At 36.5% G+C, this 24,833-nt stretch overlaps 1 long non-coding RNA gene across 1 annotated transcript in view; it reads left to right on the forward strand.

The window, feature by feature from the left end:
* Positions 1 to 12,488, forward strand: part of LOC143682708 (uncharacterized) — an 83,632-nt gene extending 71,144 nt beyond the window's left edge. Inside the window, exon 4 of the long non-coding RNA XR_013175240.1 lies at positions 12,132 to 12,488. This is a non-coding gene — a long non-coding RNA (uncharacterized LOC143682708). The remainder of the gene's footprint in view (positions 1 to 12,131) is intronic.
* The last annotated feature ends 12,345 nt before the right edge of the window (positions 12,489 to 24,833 follow it).

Here is a 24,833-nt window from a genome sequence, read left to right on the forward strand (position 1 = left end):
GCACTTCTACCATGCTTCATCCTGATGTAGACTTTCTCCTTACTCCACCTGTACCCTGACACTCTGGACCATGCAGCTTCCTTATATGTATGGTCTCTTTACCCCAATCAGGCTCTGAAATCCTACACTGGGCCTGACTCCTGCATGTAGGGGCACTCCTATACAAACACCATCTTCATATCATCTAAACTCTTAAGCAAGAACCCACCCCTCAGGCTCTAACATCCTATGCCTGGCTGCCATCCTACACCAATGCCCTCCTTATTCTCTTCAGGCTCTGACACTCTGTGCCAGGACATCCTCCCTTCAACCCCATCAGACGGTCCTTCTCCACAGATATCCTCCTCATCCCATTTAGACTTTGACACCCTGCATGCAGCCACTATTCAAGCACATGGAAGTGCTTTTTACTCTGCCTAGACTCTGACACCTCACACTGGGCCATCCTCCATTGCAGATTCTCATATTGCACAGGCTTCATCATGCCTAAACTTCAGACAGGACACTTTTCACCCATGTGGATTTCCAGATAAATTTCATTTTCCCACAATCCCTCTGTGCCCCTGTGGCTACCCTTCTCTCCCCAGTATAGAATGCTCACCCTTCTTGAAAGAGAATAGGACTGATTTGCTCAAGAAGGAAAGAGAGAATAGGAAGAAGGGTATGAAAAGGAGGAACTACTGGTGCTATTAGAATTATTATTCTTAGTAAACAGAATATGTAAATTAACCTATGAAAACTGATAAATATTTTCCTGATAGCATAGACAAGGATTTGAAGAGAATATTGGAAGACAAAGAGCTGATGCTGATGTACATTGTTAACTATGAGAAAGGAAATTAATGAGATGAAAATAATTGAGCTCTGAGTGATGAAAGTGATAGGAAAATGAAAGAATATATGATCTTCCTACAAAGAAATAAAGCAAGAAATTTATGTCTAAATGATATGTGTGTGTGTGTGTGTGTGTGTGTGTGTGTGTGTGCGTGTGTAGGGTGGACTGGAGAAGCAAAAGTGAGGCATAAGTGAACAAACAATACTGTGTATGAAGGAGAGAATAGGTAGCATAAGCCATGGTAGGGTGCTGGAGAAAAGATGCAGAATAGAAGATAAAGCTCTTACAAAGAAGAAAAAAATCACTTAGTTTAAAGCACTAATTTTTGCCAATGATTACCAGAGTATGTTCCATAAGGTAGTTGTTTCATTTTAAAGTAGTTTTATTGAGATATATTCAAATATATACAGTCCATCCAAAGTGTACAATCAATAGTTTTTAGTATCTGTGTACTCATCAGAACAATCAATTTTAGAACATTTTCATTACGCCAAAAATTAAAACCCCATACCCTTAGCAGCCACCTCTCAATCCCTCTATTTTTCCCAAGCTCTACATAACCACTAATCTAATTCTGTCCCTGTACATTTATTTATATTTGCTTCTTATATAAATGGAATCATACAATATGTAGTACTTTGTTTCTGGTTTCTTTCAGTTAGCATAATTATTTTTAATCAGAGAAATTTCAGATTTACAGAAAAGTCACGTAAAAAATACAAGGTTCCCATATACCCCCCATTGTTGACACTACATTAGGGTGCTACCTTTGTTACAACTGATGAAAGAATATTAAATATTACTGTTCACTATAGTCAATAGTTCACAGTATATTTTCCCATATACTGCCCTATTAGTAGGCAGTGTATGCAATAGTGATGTACATTTGTTATAATTCATGAAAGAACATTCTTTTACTTGTACTATTAACTCAGTCCATTAACAACAACAGTGTTCACTGTGTAATAGAATCCCATGTTTTATCTTTTAACTATCCTTCTAATAATAACCACAATCCAAAACTTCCTCTTTCAATCACAATTCACAAACGTAATTCGGCACTGTTAGTAACACTTACAATAATGTGCTACTATCACTACTATCCATTTTTAAACACTTAAAATCAACCCAAATAGGAATACTGTACAAATAAAGCATTCCTTCCCCATCTTCTACCCCCATTTTATCCCATGATAACCTATATTCAACATTCTAACTATGAATTTGCTTATTACAATTAGTTCATCTCACTGAGATCATACAATATTTATCCTTTTGTGTCTGGCTTATTGCACTCAACATAATGTCCTTGAGATTCATTCATGTTGTCACATGCATCAGACTTCCTTCTTTCTCACAGCTGAATAATATTCCAACATATGTAGGTACCACATTTTATTTACTGTTCCTCAATTGATGGACACTCAGGTTGCTTTCAGCAATTGTGAATAATGCTACTACGAACACTGGTGTGTAAATGTCTGTTCAAACCCCTGCTTTCAGTTTTTCTAGTTATAGTCCTGGTAGCAGGATTGCTGAATCATATGGCAGTTCTATATTTAGCTTCCTGAGAAACCATTAAACTATCTTCCAAAGCAGTTGCACCATTTTACCTTGCCATAGGTAAAGTACAATGAGTATTCCTATTTCTTCACATCCTTTCTAATACTTGTAGTTTCCTGCCTTTTTTTAAATAGCAATCATTCTAATAGGTGTGGTTTTTATATGTATTTCCCTAATAGCTAGTAATGTTCAACATCTCTTCATGTGCTTTTTAGCCATTTGTATTTCCTCTTTGGAAAAATTATCTGGCTTTGGTATTGGGTTAATGTTGGCTTCATAGAATGAGTTAGGTAGTGTTCCCTTCTCCTCAACTTTTTAGAAGAGTTTGAGTAGGATTGGTATTAATTGTTCTTGAAATAATTCATAGAAACCACCTGTGAAATCATCTGTCACTGCAGTTTAATTCCTTGGGAGGTTTTGATGATTGACTTAATCTCTTTACTTGTAATTAGTCTGTTGAGGTCTTCTATTTCTTGTAGAGTCATTATAGGTTGTGTATGTGTTTGCAGTTATTTGTCCATTTCAACCAAATATATAATTTGTTGGTATACAGTTGTTCATAGTATCTTCTTATGCTACTTTTATTTCTCTGGGGTCAGTAGTTATTCTCCTCCCTCTCATTTCTGAATTTACTTATTTGCATCTTCTCTCTTTTTTCATTATCATTCTAGCTAAGTTTTGGCCAATTTTGTTGATCTTTTCAATTAACCAGCTTTTGGTTTTGTTAACTATTTTTTTATTCTCAATTTCCCTTATTTCTGCTCCAATCTTTGTCATTTCTTTCCTTATCCTTGCTTTGGGATTAATTTGCTGTTCTTTTTCTAGTTTCAATTAGGTCTTTGAATTTTCTTTTTTTTTTTTTAATTTAGACATTTAGGGCAATAACCTCTCAGCACAGTCTTCATTGCATACCATAAAATTTTGCTATATTGCAGTCTTGTTTTCATTTGTCTTGATATATTTACTGATTTGCTTATTTCTCTTGAGTTACTTACAATTTTTTCTTTAACACACTAATTGTTTAAGAGTGTGTTGTTTGGATCCCATCTTTTGCTTTCACCTGCCCTGGCTCAGTCAGTGCCATTAGCCCTACTTAAGGCCAAAGCTAAGAATGTGAAGTAGAGAATCAGGACATAGATTGGGGTGAATCCTGGGCATCCTGGTTTCTGGCTCCCTGATACGGAGATAATGGGGGAACTTTCAGTAAGGTTGGTCATAGGTGTATGGAATTTGAGATTCTAATAGGAAGATACATCAACTGTTAATTCAATGAAAACTTTTCTGCAAGACACTTTGGTGCAATAGAATTGAGGGACTCAGTAATTTTATTCTTGGAGATGTTAGATAAAGATACCTGGGTCTTAAAGATAATTACTTGAAAATTGGGGAGGAATAAAACTGAAGGGTGTTTTTCTTAGAAAACATTATTTGTCAGATGTATCTGACCAAGAATTTAAATATTTATATAAGAAAGTAGTCCTTGCTTTGCATGGTTCCAACATGCACGTACATCAGTCATCATAGTTAAATAACACCGGTCTACCAAAAATGCAGTCAAAATTTCAGTTACCACAGTGCTATGAACAGTTGTAGAAAGTAAAGACTTTGCTGCTAGCTCTTTGGTCAATAAATCATTAGGCAAAGAACAAATGTGCATCATGATCACTGATAAATCACAATAATTCCTTCAAAGTCTGCTTTGGTCACCGAGGATCTGTAACTCAGTTCACATACAAACAACAAAGTGTGCAGTCTCATAGCCTCATTATCTTTTGGTGATAAATCCATGTGACATTTTACAAAAATGGATGATAGAAAGAGGCCACTGGTCAACAAAGATGATGGAACAGTGAAGAAATGCAATATGATAATGCTGGAAATGAAACTGTGTATGATTAGAAGATCTGAAAATAGTGGCAGTAAAGCCAAGATAGGAAGAGACCTAGGCCTGCAGGAAGCTACAGTCCAAACCACACTGGAAAAGTCTGATGACTACATACAATAAGTGTAGTTTTATCTCTTCTGTTGTGCCTTTCATTCCCATCATTTCTGTTATGTAGCATTTCATATTTTCAAATTCTTCTTTATGCTTCTCCAGTGTCATCTCAATATTTTTTATCTCTTTAGCCATATTTTCTTTTATCTCCTTGAATTGATTTAGGAGATTTATTTGACATCTTTGTTTAATTGTTCTAGATTCTTTCTCTCCTCTGAAGTCTTAATATGTTGCTTTAACTGGACCATATCTTCCTGTTTTTTAATACGGCTTTTAATTTTTTGCTAAGGTGTAAGCATCTCTTATCTTGAGGAGTTTAGTGTGAAGTTCTCGCCTAAGGTTTTATTGCTGCTTGGATTTGTGTTATGGATCTTCCTTAACACCTGATTCAACTTCTTTTAGACATTTCAAATTGTCTATGTTTAACTGATCAGATTTTTCTACTCTTCTTCATCTGATTCTTGGCCGGGATATGTGGTCCAGTTACTAATATTCTAGTATTTGTGCAATTGTTACACCCCAGGAGAAAGCTTCCTTTCCTCTGTTCCTTCTCTGGGAATCTTAATCCATTCAGTTTGTTTTCATTTTGCCTCTATAGTTTGTTTTTACGCTACTTTCTTTGCCTCCAGCCACTTTGGCCTGGAGTGAAAATTCAGCATTTCCCAGCAAAATCAGGGCTGGGGCCCAAAAGGAAAACAGAGACCAATTCCAAAGAGCCATGGTGAAATGGTCAGGAAAGACACCAAACCTTATTAACAGCTCTCTAAATCTGCACCTTCCTGGCCAGCCCATCAGATGGCACTCTTCAGCAAACTATTCCCCACTGCCCTAAGGAGGCACTGTGCCCTGTCTGGGCTCAGAGCCCAGACCCAACTATCCAAATTTTGCTGATCAAAAGCCACAATTGGTGCTCAACCATGTCCTGTCTGTTCTTGGGGAAGAGGACTTCCACATCCCTCGCCAGCCCAAGAAGCCAGCCAGAGACCAGGCTCACCTTGATAGTGTGGGATGGGCGCCTGCAGCTACCACAGAGCAAGGGACTCACAATTCTCTACCAGTTTCTCAACCTCTCTCTGCCACTCTTCTCTGCATGCTGCATAGGGCTCTCCTGGCCTCCAGAGCCCCAGAACAATTGTTTCAAATATTTTCTGCCTATCCACTAGCTGTTTTAGAGGAATGAGTCCTGGAACTCCCTACTCTACCACCTTCCCTGGAAGTTCTTTGTCCCATAAGGTTTATTAGAATTGGTGGGAGAAACAAAGCTTTGTATATCAATAAGTTGGGAAATAGTAGAAAAAAGTTAAACAAAATATCTTTACCATTGGACTACTCAAATTCTTGTACACTAACCTGTATTATGAATTTCTAAGAGGTGACAAGGCCAAGGTCTGACTAATTAGATTGGCAAAGATACAAGGAGCCACTTTTAGATTTGGACAGCTTATTTCCTGCAGCATTGTCCCACACAGCAAAAAGTACGACACTGAAATAAAAGTGGCCACACTATAGCAAGTTGTGAGAAACTCTACTTCTGAGGCACCAATTCTAGACTGCACCTAAGTGGTTTTATATTCTACAGCTGTATCCTGAGGGAAGCAAGGCAGAAAGCCTTCATGAGAACCAGTAATGTGATGAAAAACTGTTTCATGACAGTCTCCCAAGGAAATAGGCAGGGGAGTGAGAGATGGCCTTGTAGCAGCCCTTCCAAGGCTCTTATCCTGCTATGCTTCAGGAGGATCACAAGGTATTCTGCCAAGACTCACATTTCTTACAATTAAAGCCTTTTCTAGCATGGCCTATGTGAATACGTGAAAATTTGCCAGGGTGTTAAGGCAAAGAAGTTTCCTACACAGTGCATCCCAACATATCTGGTCACTGAACTCTAATTTCTTATAAGAAATTAATTTTCCTTAAAACAGATGTAGGAATGGCTACTCTAGTCTAACCCTTGACTGAATTTATGCCCAAAATGATCTTGAAGGGGTAAATTACAGATTAGGGAAGTCAGGAGAGACAATGCTAGAAAGTACTGGTAAATAGTATCCACCCAGGCAGAGAGAAATGTGGAAAATAGATGAGAGAGAGCCAGGTATGGGAAGGGGGCAAGCAAAATGGAAGCAAGGAAAATCTGCCCCAGCAGGGCGGAAGAGTGGAAGCCAGGATTTGAGTAGAAAGCCATGTAGGCAGATGGGCCATGTAACGTTATCAGTTTGGCTTATGGAGGCAGAAGGCAGCAGATCTTTCCCAAGTTCCACTTCCTAAGATGAAATGAGGAAGTTCTAATTACACTGCTAGATTATAGCCTGGTTTGAAAATATCCTTAAACTGGCATTGGCTTATTCCATAAGCTCATCTTTCTCCAGAATATACTATGCCAGTCTCCTTACACCATCTTTAAACACTACTGAGACCCACAGATTCCAAAATATTCTAAGTTCTTACTGGGTGTTCGTGTATGTTATTTTTCTCCCCCCTAAGATGATGTGCCAGTCCACTGCCTTTTCCTCATGTGTCCAACTCTTGATTTGTCTCAGCTTTTGGCTTAGACATCACATGTTTGGGGAGGCTTCTCTGGACATCCCCCTTTTTCTACTTGGATACCTAACAGCACCTGAAGGGCATGAAATACTCTGAATGCACCCTGTGGTTGCCCCATTCAGTACTTATTACAGTCTCTTTTTTTTTTAACTTTTTAATTATATAGTATAAAATATATACAAAGCAAAAAAGTAGAAAGCAATAGTTTTCAAAGCACTGTTCAACAAGTAGTTACAGGACAGATCCCAGAGGACCATAGGGTCCTCTCATAATTTTCCTTCTAGCTGCTCCAGAATATAGGACCAGAGGACTTAAATATTCTTTTATCATCACAATCGACTTTTTTTCCTTTTTTGTGAAAAATAACATATAATCAAAAAAAAGCTATAAATTTCAAAGTACAGCACCACAATTAGTTGTAGAACATATTACAGACTTTGACATGGGTTACAAATCACAATTTTAGGTGTTTACTTCTAGCTGCTCTAAAATACTGGAGACTAAAAGAGATATCAATTTAATGATTCAACAAACATATTCATGTGTTAAATCCTATCTTTTTGGTAAAACTCCACTATCACCTTTGATCTTTCCATACCTCTCTTTATGGTTGTTAGGGCTATGGCAATTCCAAATTTTTTTATATTGGAAGGGTCTATCACTAATATGGCGTAGAAAGATGGAACTATCTGATGTTCTGGAGGGGCTGGGTTAGGTTTCAGGACTTATCTGGACCAGGGACCCATCTGGAAGTTGTAGGTTTTTGGTGGGATCTAATATATCGCCCTAGGTGTTCTTTAGGACTGGCTGGAATGGTCCTGGTTGGGGGTTGGCAGGTTATGATAGGTAGCAAGGTCTAACTGAAGCTTGCATAAGAGCAACCTCCAGAGTAGCCTCTTGACTCTATTTGAACTCTCTCTGCCACTGATACTTTATTAATAACACTTCTTTTCCCCCTTTTGGTCAGGATGGAATTGTTGCTCCCAAGGTGGCTGGTCTTGATTCATCCCTGGGAGTCATCTCCCACATTGCCAGGGAGACTTTCACCTCTGGAAGTCATGTCTCATGTAGGGGGGAGTGCAATGATTTCACTTGCAGAGTTGGGCTTAGAGAGACTGAGGTCACATCTAAGCAACAACAGAGGTCCTCCAGAAGTAACTCTTAGGCATGCCTATAGATAGTCTAAGCTTCTCTGGTACCTACATAAGCTTCACAAGAGTAAGCCTCATGATTGAGGGCATGGCCTATTGATTTGGGGTATCCCTAAAGTTTGACACAGTATCAGGGGATTTCATGGTGGTAAGGTTTAATAGTTCCATATTCTTTCTCCCCTCCCTGAGGGGACTTTCCCAATACTTTTTGATTATCTGCTTAATATACTCTAAAATGTTTCCAGGGATTACAATAATCTATATAGGATTAAAGGGTCTCTTTCTTATTCTGTCCTCCCTGTGTTTCAATTGTTCAAATGAGCTATACAGATAGATTGAATTAGATTATGCACTACAGAAAATTTCAATTTCAGATCAATAAAACTTTCTTCCATTGGTCTCAAAGAGTATATGTGGTTCTAAACTATAGATACTGTCTTCCTTACCCCTATATTCTGAATTACTTTAACCTCAACCGGTTTGGCTTCCTCCTGATCTCTAAATATCAGGTTATATATATAAAACAGCCTCTTAAAATCTAGAAATGTTAATCACCACTCTGGACTTAATGTGTCTGCTCTAAAAGCTTAGAGTCTAGGCCCCTGTCTTCTTATAAGCATTTTCTCAAGGTGGCCATAACATTGTTGTTCTTTTGTTTCTGGCTTCTTTTGTCTCACCAAATGTCCCATCTGTTCATTCACATCGTTGCATGCCTCATGGCTTTGTTCCTTTTTGTAACAGCACAACATTCCTTCTTATGTACACATCATTGTTCACCAATCTACTGCTCTGTCAGTGCATCCTTAAGCCACCTGCATTCATCCGGCATCACGTGAAGGGCCTAAAGTCCACAATACATCAACATTCTCAATTTTAGATCATTTCATTGTTCCCAATGGAAAGAAAACCAATATGCACACCCTCACCGAATAGGAAATCTAAACCTCTTCTTAACCCTGTCCCTCAGCCCATTATTTACCTCTGCTGTTGCTGTGGTAGTGCTGATGGTTTTCTTTTGAATATAGCTCAGAGCATGCAATAGCAATTTTCCCCTGTACCCTGGACTTAAACACTCTTTATGCAAGAATCATATCTTTGAAATAATTTTTATGAGAACTCATTCATATTTCTAGTGTGAGTCAGTGGGACACATGGGTCTATACAACCCCTTTCAATCTTGTTCATCGTCAATATGGTAGTATCACTTCCAGATCCACTAGAGAACCACCTTCACTCCTATCTATTCCCTTACATTGGAGTTCAACCTCATTAGCTAATGATTCACCCATCTCTAGTTTCTATGTATCTCTTAGTCCCCTATATTGTGTATTACAAGTCTCTGAATATACATTTAAGCTGGTCATAAAAGTAGAATCATACAGTATCTATCCTTTTGTGTCTGGTTAATTTCACTCAGCATTATACAAGCTCAAGGCTCATCCTTCAGGTGGCTGAAGGATGCACTGACAGAACAGTAGATTGGTGAACAATGGTGTATACATAAGAAGGAAGGTTGTGCTGTTACAAAAAGGAACAAAGCCGTGAGGCATGCAACGATGTGAATGAACAGGTGGGACATTTGGTGAGACAAAAGAAGCCAGAAACAAAAGAACAACAATGTTATGGTCACCTTGAGAAAATGCTTATAAGAATACAGGGGCCCAGATTGTAAGCTTTTAGAGCAGACACATTAAGTTCATGTGCTTCAGGATGTCATTTCATTTTATGCTGTATAATATTCCATTGCATGTATATACCACATTTGTTTGATCTACTTGTCTATTGATGGGCATTTGGTTTGTTTCCTTCTTTTGGCAATTATGAATAATGCTGCTATAAACATTGGTCTGCAAATGTCTGTTTGTGTCATTGCTTTCACCTCTTCTGGGTATATACCAAGTCATGCTATTGCTGGGCAAAGGGCAACTCGATATTTAGTTTCCTAAGGAACTGCCAAACAGTCTTCCATAGTGGCTGCACCATTATACATTCCCACTAGCAGTGCATAAGTGTCCCAGTTTCTCCACATCCTCTCCAACATTTATAGTTTCCTGTTTGTTTAATAGCAGCCATTCTTATAGATATGAAGTAGTATCTCATTGTGGTCTTGATCTGCATTTTCCTTATAGCCAATGAAAATGAGCATCTCTTCTTGTGCTTTTGAGCCATCTGTATTTGCTCTTCAGAAAAATGCCTATTCATATCTTTAGCCCATTTTATAATTGGGTTGTTAGTTCTTTTGTTGTTGAGTTGTATGATTTCTTTGTATATATAGGAAATCAAACCTTTATCTGATGTGTGATTTCCAAATATTTTCTCCCATTGAGTTGGTTGCCTCTTCATCTTTTTGATAAAGTCTTTTGAGGTGCAGACTTATTACAATCTTGAATTGGACTATATACTTGTCAACTACTCCACTAGATTATATGTGTATTTCTGGTACTGTACACATAGTAGGCACTAAGAATATATTTTTTAAATAAAGGAATTGACAGTACTAACTCTGTTTATGGTCAACCTTTAGTACCTACCACTGCATAGGATGGCAGTGACTTTTGATTTGGGGAAAAAGACTATTTGTAAGAAACACTTGTGCAAATCAGGTTTTAAAACACAAGGAACTGGCCTACCATGCCAGAGAACTTGTTCCATTCCCAATGCCTGCTCATGCAAAACAAAGCAAAACAAAACAAAAAAACAACACAAGGAATATCCATAGAAGGGATCAATTTTTAAAAATTGGTTATATCCAAAATCCAAATCCAACTCAGATATTATACTCTTCAAATGACTCCTGAATTTGATTTATATATATGATATTTTTAAGCTTATTAAAATAAATCATAAATGCTTTAGGTATTTATTCAACTTGGTTAGATACTATACTTATGCCATTAAAAAAAAACAACATAAGGTGATGCCATTTGTGTTGTTATGATGTTCTGGGAACATCATAATATTTCTCATTTTCAAATTGTATTCAGGAACTAGTATAAATGAATTTAAAAGCTGATGCATTTTAATGTAAGATGAAAAGTATCAGGTTCCAAACCTCCCTCTTCTAGTTCTTTCCAGGTACCAGACCTTATACCTGGAAGATCAGTCTTACCAAGGTTTGCGCTGTTCCCGGCCAAGTCTAGAACTGCTTTTGAATTACTGAGTGGGGCCTAGAGTTAAATTTACTCCTAGAAGCCCAGTATCCAGCAGCCCTTGAGCACTTGGCCTTTCTCTGGGTAGTGCCTCTCCCGTCTGTCTCTGCAGTCACGTGCCTTAGTGGTACAGCTGTACTTAGTTTTCCCACTTCAGTCTAGTTTCCTAACAGGTGATATTAATTCCTATTCTGAGTTCCAGCTGACTGGAATGGGTTAAGATACGCAATCTGCATCTTGCCAACCATTTCCCTATGTAGATTTATTTATCAGCACAGAAATGAAATAATGATTTCTCTCTATGCCCTTCGAGATTTTTATTTGAAAGCCTGGTTAGGGACAACATTCCTTAAAGCAGTACATTTAATGGAAACTGGACTTTAAACTCTTTCCCAGATTAACACTCTCAGAAGATACTTTTCCCTGTTATCTGCCACAATCTATGTATTATCCTCCCACCAAGGATAGATTTAAAGCAAAAGCTCTTAAAACACAGGACTGTTACTTGGGGTGTATGAGTCAATAATAGAAAGCATGTAAGCCACTTCTTTACTTTCCACAACCCTCAGTTGTAGAGATAGAAACCTTCTTAATCATAGAACCACACTGATATCTGAAGTCAATTTCCTGAGATGAACTGAAATGAGATATTCTTAGACTGATTCTGACCAGTGCCTCATCTCCTTTTCAAGGATGAATTAAGTAACAGAGGTAGACCTCGGATTGTGGTCCTTTGAGATGACCTAAAGGCATTACACCACAGTGGGATATCCTGCCCTTTGTGGAACAGGCTTTTTACCTTCAGTCACAGATTATTCATTTGATATATCCTTTGCTATAAACCTTTGACATTTTATAGATGTTTATAAATGATGTTGTTCCCTTCGTTTTTTAAACAGGCAATGATTACTTTATACAAAGCTATATGAGAAGAGAGAGAATTCTGAAAGCTATTGTGATACAGAAGACCGGAAGATATCTCAATAGGAGAGACAGAGTGGCCTCAACTCCCCTTCATGTCTTTCTAACAAGGCTCTCTGTCTTCATCACTGTGCCACAGATTTCTGAGCTGCCTTTGATCATTCTCATGCGCACAAGACTCCTACCTCAGCTGATGTGCCTGGCAAGGGCCTGTGTGCAAACATGTTTGTATAGAACGGTTGGAAAATGTATTACAATACTAGTATGTGCTTACATTTACTATCTTCATAATCCCTATTTGAAGTAAATATTATCAGGAAATAATAAATATTATTATTTATTACTGTAAATAAATATTATCAATGGAACCTATAGGGAGAGTTGAATCCTTAAGATAATTTTATCCCGATTTATACATTTTTAAAGCTTTTCAAACCTGTATTATTTACCTATTGCTGCATAATAAACTATCCCAAAACAATGGATTAAACAATAAACATTTATTATCTCACAGACCAGGGGGCAGAATAAGGGTACACACCTTAGCTGGGTCCTGTGGGTCAATCCTCTCCTAAGTCTGCCATTACAGAGCCAGGCAGAATGAAAGTCATCTCAAAGCTAGATTGGAGGATGATCCACTTCTAAATTCACTTGTGTGACCATTGGTAGTGTCAGGTCCTTACAGGCTGTTGGTGAGAGACATCAGATCCTCACCAGACAGTCCTCTCCAGAGGGCAACTCACAGCACGGCAACTTGTTTCCCCCAGAGGGAGGGTTCAGAGACCATGGAGATGATGAGCAAGTAAGTCATGGTCTCTCTGTAACCTCGTCTGGGGACTGATATCCCATCACTTTCATCATATTTTACTTGGAAACCTGTCACCAATTGCATTCCACCATCTGAGACAGGGGGTTACACTAGGATGTGAATACCAGAAGGCAGGGATCACTGAGAGCATTTTAGAGAGTGCCTACTTCAAGACTGCTGCAAATTTTTAATTTCATTCACACACTGAATAAGTTAAGAACCTACTATATGCTAGGCTTTTCTGGCACCGAGAAACTAGAAGTAGGCAAAGCACTTATGGCCTTTTTCATAAAGAGTCAGACCCTCTAGCGGAGAAGAACAACAGATTTGTAAATCACATTAAAAATAGATTTTAGCAAGAACCATGTTTTAAAGTACATCCTGAGACATACCATTTCTTTATAAACAAGTTTATTTTGACAGCAGGGACACAGAGAGGGGGAAAAAGAGCCTCACCAGACATAAAACATTATCCTCTGGTTTTCCAAAGACTCAAGAGGAATCAGTCAAGGAATGATAGGCTGTTAGACACATGTATCCTTTCTCCCTATTCTAAACTGAAGCTGAAATATGGCAAGGAGAAGTACAAGGAACACGCAAATATATTCAGAAGAATTCTGGACCATGAGAGTTTCCTTGTTTTAATAGCATGGATTAGGAAAATCCAAGCTGCTCTAGAGAAGCACTGTATTCAATATGGTGCCTACCAGTATAGTTTGGAAGCTGCATCGAGAATATAAATTAATCTTTATTTTCCCCAAAGAGTCACACTGGGCATGGGGGTCATAAAAGGAAACTGGAACATAAGTAGATGTCAGCAGAAAGGTCTTAGAAGGAAGTTGGAACCCTGAAAATCTCACCAACTGTCCAAATGGTCATCTGTTCAGGAAGGTGGTAAAGGCACCTAAATCAGATGCTATGTATTTGACTACCTGCCAGGTAACGACAAGGATGTGCAGTGGTCACGTGCCTGGCAAACACTTGAGGCCAAGAGGTCAATGATATGAACCCGATTGACATCCCAGAAACCCACAAATGCATTACATGATAGATGCAGAAGTTAAGGCCATCAAGCCAGAGACCAGTTAGGTAAAGAAAGACATCACAGAGGCAGCAAAGGACAGAAAGCAGTTTCGCCAGCCTTGGGCTTCAGCATCAAATGCCTGCTGGGAAATGGGAGGATTTGCATTCCTAGATGTGGGATGAGAAATAGACAAATGGGAGGAGGGACTTACCTGCTAAATGCTCTTTTTCAAGAAGCATTTAACTAGTACTTACATTCAATAAATCACTATATTTTATATACATATATTTTTTTTGTTCATTTGTTTTGGCATGTGCAGGTACTGGGAATCGAACCTGGGTCTCTGACAAGGCAGGCAAGAACTCTGCCACTGAGCCACCATTGTCCTCCCTAAATAACTATACACTAAAAAGTTTTTTACTTAAATAGATTCCTCAAGCTTCTAGGAGTTGCCAACTAACTGGATTATTATACTAAAACTCTAAAACAGAATGATACTTTTGCCAAAAATATTTTGGTTCTGCAGAGGCAAAGAAATATAGACAGTTAAGAACAAGCTAGATACAAAGCAAGAGATGGTTTTGTGAGGGGAAAAGGAAGCAACGTATTCCAGATTGAAAGTTTATATTTCTTTATGTTATTCCTGAAATTTTTACTTCAAATTCTTAGGCACATTGCCAATAGAGAAAAAAAAGTCTATATTTATTTCATTGGTTCCTTTGGTTGTTGCTGAATTACTGTAAACTTAATTTCTACAGTTTGTGTTTATGTCAAATCTATTCTGCTTTCACCATATTTTTCTACCAAAGAACTAACAGATGTCTTAATAAAATATTACAGCTGATTTATAAACAAAGATGTGCCATTAATTCTGGTATACAATTTTAAAATTGCATTAAGCATCTGTAGACTGGTAATGAGTTTTACTGTCTTTTCATTTTGTGCAAAACATTGTTCAAATTACATAATGAAGTGTGCACTTTGTTCATGAAGTCTTCTGAATGAGTCATTAAAACAAACTTTTTCATTTTCACTCACATTTGTTAATTTGTCATTTTGTATTCCCAATTTTCAAAATATAATTAATCTATATTGATCTGCCTGACACACAAAGTAGCTTCTTTTGGAAGCTGTCATCTTCTAGCTGATATTGCCTGACTCCCACTAAACACTACTTTTAACTTTTGAAGAAATCTTGCAAACAAACAAAAATGAAAAATCCTGAGAAAAGTATATACCATTTAAAGTACTTATCAATTTTTAGGAAATGGTTTACAAATTAAATGCACAAAATATTTTATGCCATTAAGGTTTTCTTTCTATTTTTCTTCACATTTGCAAAAAATGCTTCATATTTTTTCTATGTGAATCATCATTGATTTTAAACAGTTTTTACCAATCATAAATAGTGGATTATATTTAGAGATTTGCTTGTTTTTCATTAAAAATCTATTTACCTGAATTACAATATGAAATCTCTTTTCTGATAGATGGGAAGACTTGAAATGTAAACCATTTTAGCTCAGCAACTTTAGTGTGTGTGTGTTTTTTTTAAGAAAATCTACATGGTTTTAAAGGACTTTAAATATTTTAAATAATATCACTTTCCTTTTATAAATTGTATTCTGCTTCTATTTCTTTTTATTCTTTCATTTTTAGAATTTTTCTATTGGAAATATGAATGAATGCTTCAAACAAAAATTAGAATGTATAAATGCTATTTAAAATCATAGATTTCCTGTCAGGGTAGATTTTTAAAACTATTTCAACTTTAAAAGCTTTTTAAAAGTTGAGTAGTTTTAAACTGCAAATAAATGTTTTATTTAAAATATATCTTGATGAGTAAAATAAATAAAGCCATATATAGAAATACACGAAAATTCTAAAAAAAAAAAATAGACCAGTGAGAAGTTTCTAAAAATTAATCATTTCTATGTAAGGCTCAACATAACGAATCATTGAAATGTGGCTCTAGCATCTTTTTAGAAATCATCAGGTTAATTATAAAAATTGAAGAATTTGACCCATTGTAAATATGATGCTTCCTGTATCTATTGGAAGGAGGATGTGTGCAATGGAAAATGAGCAAGAAAGATCTACTAGTTTTATCACTTCATCTCAAAAATACCAAATCTAATCACAACCCAGGTTCGCTAAATCGTGGTTCAACATGTTACTGGAAAACTAGAACTTTAGGCCTCAAAGACTATATTTGAATACCCTAAGTAACTCAATGCTTAGCATAAAAGAAGAGTTAAAAGTATTTTCATTTGGCAGTCACTTCAAGAAACAACAATCTTTCCCACGCTATCAGTCAGCTATATCATTTTGCATTTCAAATATCATTTATCTTCATTAAACTCAATTCAAAACAAGAATAAAATGACAAAATTTCCCAAAGCAGTGCTGAGAATCACATTAAGCTTTAGTTACATACAAATTATATTTGAGAATTTGTAGGAGGAAAAAGTATGATGCACATCAAATTGTGTGACTACCGAACTTTTAGTATGGGGCTGTAGAATAGTAAAATTGTATTACTATAATAAGTAGTATTTTTCTGGTAAGTATTAGTTTGACTTTATTTTTTGGCTATCTTTTGAATATTTATGAGTTAGAATTACCTAAAAGAGACATCTACAAGTCTTTTTTCCTTTATAGAAAGAAAATAACTGATGTGAATATACTCTCCCCAAATTATCAAAGAAAATTATTTGATTTTAATATTCATATTATAATTCTTGACATTTTGCAAGTCAATAGTTTATAATATCATCACCTTACTTATGTATTTTAACGAATACATAGAATATATTAAGAATATAAAAAATGGAAAACTCATAGGAAACAAAGATCATATCAGTATTAAATTTGATTAGAAATAATGAACTGTTTCAATTCATTTAAAACTAAATAAGAAAATGACCATAACTTTTCAATGTTGCACTCTTTTTAAATACAGTGTATCAGGCTTAATGTTGGTTTACATAAATAAATAATAAACATTTTTTAGGCTTTGCAAATCAAACAATTTTGGAAAGTAAAAGAAATTTTTGAGTCAAACCCATCAAGAAGCAATCCGCCATTGCAATTCTCAAATGAAAGAGTCATTTGGCTTACTTAAAATAAAATCCTAAGAAAACAAAAACTAAAAAAAAAAAAAAAAAAAAAGGGAAAAAATAAAAAATAAAATCCTAAAAACCTCATCTCTTAAAAAAAATAAAAATTAAAAAACAGGCTATAACCAGAATAGTGCTGGTAAAATTCTATGGAAGTAATGATCATTATAAAGATACCGATAAATCCTCTAATGCATTCTAAATCAGCAAAGTAACAAAGTATCATTCCTAAATTGACTTTATTGAAAAAGTGGGAATGCATTCCCTACTCTTAAATTTTCCAGAAACACATATTTATATTTGCTAGTATCTCTTCCTTAAACGTTTTGTAGAATTGTTCAGTAAAAGCCATATGGGGCTGAAATTTTCTTTACAGGAAGTTTTTAAGCTATAAATTTCTAAGTATATATATATATATATATAGGGTTATTCAGGTTGTATATTTCTCCTTGGGTAACCTTTTGTAGTTTGTGTCTTTCAAGGAATTTGCGCATTTTATCACAGTTGTTGTAGTGACTGTCATAAAATCATTCATAGTAGTTCCTTGTCCTTTTATTATTGGTAGCATCTGTAGTTATGTCACCTCTCATTATTGATTTCATAATTTCAGTCTTCTGTTTTATTATTTCTCTTTTCCTGATCAGGCTAACGCTTAATTATTTTGGTCTTCTCAAAGAATCAGTTTTTAGTACACTGTTTTTCTACTGCATTGATTTCTTTTTTTTTTTTTTTTCCCATGGGCAGGCACTGGGAATAGAACCCGGGTCTTCCGCATGGCAGGCGAGAACTCTGCCTACTAAGCCACCATGGCCCACCCTGATTTCTATTATTATCTTCATTATTTTCTGTCCTCCTCATGCTTTGGATTAATTTGCTTTTTTTTTCTTATTTTTAAGATGAAATTGAAGTTATTAATGTGAGTGCTTTCTTTTTTCTAATATGAGTTTAATTCTATAAATTCCCTCTAGACATTCTCATACATAACCACAAAACAATTAGCAAAATCAGGAAATTAACTTTAGTAACAGTAAAATTTACCACAGACTGATTCAAACTTTGCCAATTGCCCCACTAATCCATGGCAAAAGAAAAAATGTGTTCTTGGCCTATGATTCAACCTTGGGGTCACATGTTGCTCTTTAGCATTTTTCTATACGGAACAGTTTTTCAGACTTTTGTTTTTCGTGACCTTGATGTTTTTGAAGAATAAAGGCCAACTATTTTGTTGAAACCCCCCACCCCTTAAGTACTGCTTTAATTGAATTCCAGAAATTTTTGATATATTGTGTTTTCAATTTCATTCAACTCAAATAATTTCTAATATTACTTTTTATTTCTTCTTTGGCCCCTGAATATTTAGATGTCTGTTATTTTGTTTCCAAATGTTTGCAGATTTTCCAAATATCTTTCCACTGTTTACATTTCATTGTAACTGGAGAACACACTCTGTATGACCTGAATTTTTAAAATATTTTTACTGACACATCTTTGCACACACACAGTTCATAAATGGTATACAATCAATGGCTCACAATATCATCACATAGTTGTGTATTCATCACTATGATCATATTTTAGAACACTTACATCCAGAAAAAAGAAATAAAAAGAAAAAACTCATCATCCTATACCACTTACCCCTCCTTCTCATTAACCACTAGTATTTTCATCTACCAAATTTATTTCACTCCTTATCCTCCCTATTGCTTTTTTTATACATATTTTTTAATTTGTCTGTCCATACCTTGGTTAAAGGGAGCATCAGACAGAAAATTTTTACAATCACACTGTAAAATTATCTCTATACAATCTTCTTCAAGAATCAATGACTTGAATATTTTTAAATCTGAGGCTTGTTTTATGGTCACCTATATAGGTCTACCTTGGATAATGTCCATGTGCTCTTGACAAGGAAGTATACTCTGTTATTGTTGGGTGGAATATTCTTTAAATATCAATTAGATCACAATGACTAAAAGACTGATTTAATCTTTCAATATTCTTAATAGCTTTTAATTTATGTGTTCTAGCTATTATTGAGAAAGGGATGCTTAATCCCTGACTATAATGGTGGAATTATCTATTGCCCCTTGCAGTTCTTTTTTTTTTTTTTTTTTTGCATTCTTGGCTTTGAAGTTCTATTTTTTTGGTGCATGAATGTTTAGGATTTCGTCCTCCTGACAAATCGACCACTTTATCTTTATGAATTGAACCTCTCCATTTATATTAAAAGCCTTTGCTCTGAAATTGACTTTGGTATTAAATGAAGCTACTCAAGCTTTCTTTTGATTACTGTCACTATGGTATATATTTTGCCATTCTTTTCCTTTTAACCTATTTGTATCTGTATATTTAGAATGGGTTTCTTATGGGCAGCATACATTTGGGTCTTTTTAAATCTAATTTAACAATCTCAGTATTTTAATGAGATTGTTTACAACATTTACTTTTATGAATGAGATGTGAGAAAACTGATGTGATTGAATTTAAACCTACCATCTTCTTAGTTGTTTTCTCTTTCTTCCATTTGTTTTTTTCCTAAATCTACTTTTTCTGATTTTTTTATTTTACTATTTTTTTAATTCTATTTTATTTCATTTGTGGTTTATTAGTTTAAACCACTTCTATTTTTTTTAGTAGTTTCTTTTTGGTTTATATTATGCCTCTTTAACCTAACAGAATTTACCTTCAAATAATATAATCCACTTATAGTATAAGAACCTTACAACAGTATGCATCCATTTCTCCTCCCCTTCTTGCTAATGTTTTCATACATTTTACTTTTACATATGTTAAAAACTCTACAATGCACTGCTTTTATTTTTGCTTTGAACTGTCAATTATCTTTTAAAGAGATTTTAAAAATCAGAAAAAATTTACATTTGCCCAAATGTTTACCAAAACTGGTGTTCATATCTTTTCATGGGTCCAGATTTATATCTGACCTCATTTTCCTTCTGCCTGAGGGATTTTTGCTAACTTTTCTTATAATGTAGGCCTGACAGTAATGAATATTTCAGATTTTGTAGATCTGAAAAATTCTTAATTTTGGTTTCCTCTTTGAAAAATACATTCCTTGCATAGAAAACTGCAAATTGATATACTTTATTCAGCACATTAAAGATGCTGCTCCACTGATGCCGCTGATAGCTTCAGCCGGGCCGCGCGACCGGTACACTGGGTGGGTTTGGGGCGAGCTCGCAGGAATTAACCTGGGTAAGCTGGAGCCGGCGCTTTCCCCAGCCGGCGGTCGTGAGAAGTCGTCACTCATGAGAAGTCGTCACTCAGGCCAGATGCGGGTTTTAAGCTTTTATTGTTACACTCCGGGATGGGCCACCCGCGAACCCAGGAGTGAGACGTCTGGGGTCCGAAGACCCCGGGGCTCGGACGACCCAGAGCGGGGTAAGCGTGGGGCTTAAGTACTCTCGGGGAGGGGTGGAGTCTTGGGCGCACACGTCAGGAAGGGACAGCCAATCACACAAGGCAGGAGGCAGTTGCTAGGCTGAGGGCTTAGGTTAGGTATAGAGGAGTGAAGAGAATAACAGGAAGGCTTGCGGTTTAGTGGTGAGCTACGGAAATGGGCGGTCTACAACAAGAGGGGGAAGGGGGGAACAGAGAGGGGGGTTACAGGTATGGAGGGTAGAGAGTGAATGTAGAGAGGGATAGAAGGATTAAAAAATTTTAAGCATGGCTAGGCTCCAGTCCCTGAGAAATATGCCACACACTGACTCTTGACTTGCATTACTTTTGACAAAAAGTGCATTTTCATCTTTATTTTTATTCTGTGCATATGTGCCTTTCCTTTCTGAATACTTTTCTTTATTATTGGTCTTGACAATTTGATTATCTTGTTTCTCAGAGTAATTTTTTTAAGATTCTTGTCCTTGGGGTTTCTGTAATTTCTTGGATCTGTAGGTGCATAGTTTACATCAAACTTAGAAAATTTGGGGCCATTGTTTCTTCAAATATTTTTCCATTACCCCTCTTTTGCTTTGGGTACTCCAATAACACATATATCAGTCCACTTAAAATTGCTCCACAGTTCACTGATGTCCTCGTCAACATTTTCAGTCTTTCATCTGTTTCTTGTAATATAGAATCTTTTTTATAGATATCTTCAAGTTCACAAAATCTTTTTTTTTTCTGCAATGTCTAATCTGTGCTGAAAGTATCTAACATATTTTCATTTCCAACATTTGATTTTCTTATCCTTAGGTTTTCAAATTTTTAAATATCTTCCAATAACTTCACATAACATGTTCAGTTGTATTCTAAATATTGAACACATGGAATACAGTTTCAATGTTTTCTATACTCTTTGTTTTAAATTCTCTTATTTGCATCATGTGTGGGTCATTTAAATTGACTTATTGGTTTCCCATCTATTTTCCTGAATATTTACATGTCTGGTAATTTTGGATTTAATAAGAACTTCAGAATTTTACATTGTTACGTGCTGGATTTTGTGTGTATTTGTGTATGTGTGTATGTATGTATGTATGGGTTAATATTCTTGGGTTTTGTTCTGGGACTAAATTAAATTACTTGGAAACAGTGACTTTTTCAAAGTTTGTTCTTAAATTTTGTTTGACTGGACCACACCAGTCTGTAGAGAGAGTTGCTATATGGACTGTCATAGGAACAGAGGCTGAGACCAACAGACTCCCAGCTAATGGCTACTTTTATTACTTATGCAGCACAAAGGGTCCAGAAGAGCCTAACCATATAAGGGGTTATAACAAGGCAATAGGAAAATTTTCTGTCCTAATATTCACAATCCAATGGGTGAGATAGAACAGACATAATTCTAATACAATATGATTGTCAATAAATTTATAAGATATTCCACAGCCTTTTCAGGTTCGGACCATTTCTGATCATTTTTTTTTTATGTGCACAAACTTTGTGTGCCGTCTCAAATTCTTACCTCTGACTCATTTTTTCCAAAGTCTGTCTTTGACAAACTCACCTAGCTGGCTACTGTCCAAGTTTAGGCTATACGTTTATCTGCTCATCAAATATCACCTATGCAGCCCGGCAATTACTGAATTCCTCATCTCCCAGCCACTTCCTTACTCAGATGAAATCCTACTCTGCTGAGTATGGGCTGCAGCTTCCTGGAGTCATTGCAAAATGGAAGGATAGCAGCCCTGAAATTTAAAGAATTTCACTCCATGGAGTGATCCTTGACCAATTAGATACAGGAGATGGAGAGAGACAAGCAGATAAATCCTTCTGCTTTCATACTGTTCTCTAAGGTTTAATTCCCCCAAAGGAAGTCCCACATGTCAAGAGAACACGGCTATTGAACAAGATCCTATTTCATTTTGCTAATTCTGAAGTTCTCATTAGTGTAGTAATCCATTATATCTTTCTTTGCCTTCCATCATTTATTCCTCACCCTCAATGCCTACAGTTTGCATATCTCAAAGAAAACAGCAGCACTTTAATCTTTGCCTCGGGTTTTGATTTCTAAAAGTCCAAGTCTAAGACAGTGCTCTCCATAGTCTTCATTCTATTACATAGACTTTCTATGTTTTAGGTGATGAAACTAGATAAAATTAAAACAGAATTCTGAACTGTTTTATTATACCCTTAACTTATAACTTCTGTGTTTTGAATCTGATCATAAAATGTTTGTTTTACCCAGATTAAGGGTAAAAGTGCTGGATGGTGAAATGCGTTTCAGATCAAAATGACTCCCCCAAGTTTTCTATTTTTATAAGAATGCGTATTTGTTAAGTTTAGTGGTCTGAAGAAATTAAGCATGAACATGTTTGGCAGAAACAATGTTGAAGGATCCTTTCCATATGTTTACGGAAACTACCTTTAAGGATTCAATGAAAACGGGTTAAGCTAACGATATGAAATTATGAAAACTTAATAACATTGAAGTGAGATAAATTTCACGCCTATAAAAATAAATAATTATTTAATTAGAATACATGAAAATAGTAAACCAGTACACTAACACCCCCTGGAGGTCAGCAGTATACATGCTTTGGGTTGAATATTTGAAAGAGATAAAAAATGTTATAACCACGCATAAATATTTCAAGTTAGGACAATGACATGGACAATAAAACATTATATTCAGGATGCAAGCCGTTCACCTACATAGGCTAAGAAGGATTCTCCTTTTGCCTATGCATTAGGCATTTCTTTCTTTTGTGGATAGGAGAAGATTACTTCCTCAAGTAAAAAAGTACTTGCAGTACATTGCACAAGGTATTAAAATAAATTCCTGAAATTTAGAATTACTTAAAACAACAATGGAGAGCGCTGTGGGAAAATGGTGCAGTAGGGAGCTCCAGGACTCAATCCTTCCAGCAGAACAACTATTAAATAGGGAGCAACTGTCTAAAAGAACTATTTTGAATCTCTGGAGGCCAGTAGAACACTGTACAGTACCCTAGGAAAAGGGAGAGGAGGACATTGATAAATTACTGTAAAGATAAGTAAATTGCTCTCTCTCCTCTATAGTTACCAGTCCCTGCCACCAGCTGTCATTCCACACTCTGGCGTCAGGCCGCCATGGGGTCCAGCCCAGGCTAGCTCACTGGTATGAGAAAGGGGAATAAAAATCCTCTTCCCCAACAGCAGGAGTGGGCACAGCCAATCACTGATCACAACTTTTGATTAGAGACTTCCGATCCCTGGGGGTCCAGCTCTGAGGGCAGCCATTGATGCTGCCTGCCACAGAAAAGGCCAGAGCAGAGAGGACTTAAAAACACTGCACTCCCTCAGGGCTGTGGCGGAATAAGTTGAAGGGCTGCATTTGATGGGAAAGCCAGGAAAGCTCAGCTTTGGGAGCCAAAAGGAAGCTCTTGGCATCCCTCCTGATCCTCTCCTCAGGACATTTTAGAGCCAGTCTGCACCCTCTTCAAGGCAAAAGCCTGGGAAAGACTGGCTTGGGAAAATCCTCTGAGGCATGCCCCTCTTCCCAGAGTTTGACCTCCAGGTAAAGAAGCTTGAAACAAGTAAAGGATTATAAGAAACCACAGAGGCAGTCTGGGGCAAAGCCTTGTGAGCTTCAAACACCCAGGACAGAAAGCTCTGTCTCCTGGGAAACAGAGGGGACAGCCAAACTCCTGTAAACAGGGCAACTCTGAAACGACTAACGAGCCAAAGCCCAGGACAAGACAGAGGAAAGGCAGGGGAACCCTGCATGCCACAGGTGCTTGGGCAGACCTTCCTGATAGCAGAGCTGAGTCAGCTCAAGAAAATCTCTGTTTTATCACCTGCTGATTACAAAATTAAGAAACAGATACCTCAGGGCATAAATCCTAGAGATAACATTTGAAAATATCATAATGCACAGTGTTCAATAAACAGTACAGGACAAACAACGATGCAGGAAATGATGGCACGTCCAAAGAAAGAGGAGAAAAAACAACAAAGCCAACCCGAATGGGAACATACCGAACAAAGCCTTTAAAAAATGATCTTTTTTTCTCCCTTTGCATAAATTTTTAATGTACAAACATTTAAGAAGACAAACCAGAAAGCAGTTTTTGTATTGAACCAGCAGAGATGATGACATTCAGCTGTATTAGCAAGATCTACAACCGATGTCAAGTCAAGACAGCTCCTGTTAGAATTGAACCTTCAAAGCTGAACTCTTCTACCCTATTTGTTGATAGCAGAATCAGAGAACTAAGCAAAGAAAACCTCTTCAGTTTCTTACTTCTCAGTCTTCCTTCCTAGGCCAAGAGGTCAGAGCAGCACC

The sequence above is a fragment of the Tamandua tetradactyla genome, chromosome 5 (assembly GCF_023851605.1).
Source record: "Tamandua tetradactyla isolate mTamTet1 chromosome 5, mTamTet1.pri, whole genome shotgun sequence".
NCBI classification, from domain to species: Eukaryota; Metazoa; Chordata; class Mammalia; order Pilosa; family Myrmecophagidae; genus Tamandua; species Tamandua tetradactyla.